The sequence below is a fragment of the Crocodylus porosus genome, unplaced genomic scaffold (genome assembly GCF_001723895.1).
Source record: "Crocodylus porosus isolate Cpor-Errol unplaced genomic scaffold, CroPor_comp1, whole genome shotgun sequence".
In the NCBI taxonomy this organism is placed as follows: domain Eukaryota; kingdom Metazoa; phylum Chordata; order Crocodylia; family Crocodylidae; genus Crocodylus; species Crocodylus porosus.
The window spans coordinates 18,796,757-18,799,546 of NW_017728925.1; positions in this window are offsets into that span (position 1 = coordinate 18,796,757).

Consider the following 2,790-nt stretch of genomic DNA (forward strand, 5'->3'; position numbering starts at 1 on the left):
TTATTTCTGCTTTCTGTTCACGTGTTTGTTGATTTAATCTTCTTCAGAAACTTTAGGTTAGCGATGGAAGTCACTGTATCTAACCTTTAGAGCAGTGGTTCTGAACTGGGTGTACATGTACCCCCAGGGGGTACATGAAGCCTCATCAGGGGGTACGTGACATATATTTTATACATTGTCTAACACAGGTCAAAGGGTCTAAAAATGTAATTTCCCATTGGAAGAGGGTATGTGAAGTCTCACTGTGAGACCAAGGGCTACGTCGACTGAAAAAGGTTCAGAACCACTGCTTTAGAGGAATGTTCTCTCTTGGTGTATGTTATCTCCCAGGAGTTGATCATTTTCAGGGTGCTTGTCTTCTCTCCTCAGCAAACTTTATGTAGATAAGCCTGCTGTATTCCTTTTCCTAAATCATATGCTTGGGCTTGATAATGCTTGTTCAGTTCCCTAGAGGGAGCAATATCATACAAGCAGATATTCTGGGTTACTGTTGTTTGAAATACAAGGTGGCAACTGGCTGTGTTGTACCTGATCCTATCAGGGTATCATATGCTCTGGAGTTTTGTTTGACTACTATGTCTGGTCATTTTGCTGTATTTATTACATATTTCCTAAAATATTACCCAAAAGCATTTTTCAACTATTTTAAAATAATACCAATTAATGAGGGTTTCTTCCCCAGAAAAAAGCCCGAAGTTAAGTGGTGATGAGTTCACAAGAAGACTGGCACAGAGCGCTTTGGTGGTGGTGGACATAGTTATGGAAAACCATCATCCATCACAGCAGGTGGTTTGGATGGAGAACTCCAAGAATAACCCAGGTACCGCAGAAAGCAGTGAGAGAAAGGGGGCACTCTCTCATGTCAGTCAGCCTGCCCCAATGCACCAGTGTCCTGGGGAATGTCAGTCCTATGGGTTGTTATACCAATATTTGTGAAGAGCGCTGAGGTCCTTGAATGTAAGGTTCTTAGTGTTAAGTGATCTTATTATTCACATACAATTATTGCTAGAGGTTCCATCCTTAAATAAGGCTGGAATAGAGATGCTGAAATAGAGATACTGACTCAGATACAATGATTAAAAATCTCTCCTCCTTTTCAGAAGAGTAGATTTGTTAATCCTGTTTCCTTGGCCAAATTTAATGTGAATTCATACATTCTAGCAGCCTGAATTCTTCCTGCTGTTTTAACTAGATACAAGATTCACTTGGGGAAGGAAGGAGGGATGCTGTCAAGGGATTAAGCTGAGGTTTGGGGTTCTGAATTCTATCCCTTGCTATATGAATAATTTCCCTTATGATCTTTCTTAAATGATTTAATCATTTCAGGCTTCACCTTCCATCTGTAAAATGTTGCTGACAAATACTTTTCTATCTCACAGGGCAGTTTTGAAGTTAATTTAATGTCATAAAATTCTTTAAATCCTTGGATGAAAGGTGCTAAAAAAGGGGAAAGTAACATGCTAGTATTATTACGGCAGTCTGGTTATTACTTGCATCCTACCCAGAACAATTACAAAGTGCGGGTGTTCACTATTAAACAGCTGCTCTGTTCCATTCTAGAGGTAACAGAACTGAGTAATCCTGCCTTCTGAAGGGCCCCAGATCATTAACAGCACCGGTCCAGTGTCTGCTATCTACTATATGGCTCAGGCTCTTAAAGACAAGATTTTCTCCACTATTTGTAAAAGCACTCAGAGATAAAAGGTGCTATGGAAATGTAAGAGATTATTGAAAGGTATCATAAAAAGGACTGCTTGTTAGCTAAGTGGTTCTGCAATAGACTTTACCTGTATAGAGGCAGAAAACAGAAATGTGATCTGTAATGAACAACTGATTTTTTCACACTTCTTTTATATTTAAGGGAGACATGACAAAGCCAGTCTACCAACACAGGAGACTGTACTTGTTATCCTCTAGTCACTTCACCTCAGGGAGAGGCCTTTTCTGGACTGTGCCTCAAGTTCAGAGATGAGTTGCCTTTCAAGATGCTAGTTCTTCCTACAACTCAGATGTCTCCAAAAATAGATGGGAGCCAGGGGAAAGTGAGCAGAACAGGTGGGTCAGTAAGCGCTAAATAAAGAAGGTATTACGGTTGCCATTTAAAATCACAGTAGTTGGGGGAAGGGAAGGAAGAGTATGAATCCACTGACTTGGGTGGAAGGAATTATATTGAAAAAACAGATACAAGATATGCAGATGCACTATGTAACACAGGTTCAAAAATATAGTTTTCTCCTAACTGCTGCAGGTAGTCTCAGTTTCTGTTATAAGACAATATTTCATATATTCAGCCTTTCCAAATTGAGAAGGAACAGCTAGTTCCTGGTCAGGTCTGTCTTTTAAGCACTACCTGTCAGAACCTGATCTATTATAACTTATTTAAAAGTAACAGGATCAAGCTGCCTATTCAGAAAAAAGTGAGGATGTCTTGCCTCTAAAATCAAGAAACACTGAGCTACAGGAACAGTACCTGAAAACATCACTTACTTGATTCAGCTGTCTCAAATCTTGCCCTTCACTATACTGTAAGTGATAAACCTCGTTATGCCACTGTCTTACCCAACTAAAGAGGCTGCTGCAGAGGTTTGCATAGCTTGTTCTTCTCTCCTAGCTTGAAAAACACTTATTAAAAATAGTTGTCCAAATACTGATTAATTAGACAATAAAAGTAATTTGAAGAACTTCAACACCAACAAGTGCAAAGTAATGCACCTGGGGAGGAAGAACCAGCACCATACCTACAGGTTGGGGAACTCCCTTCTTGTCAGTACAGAGGCAGAAAAGGATCTT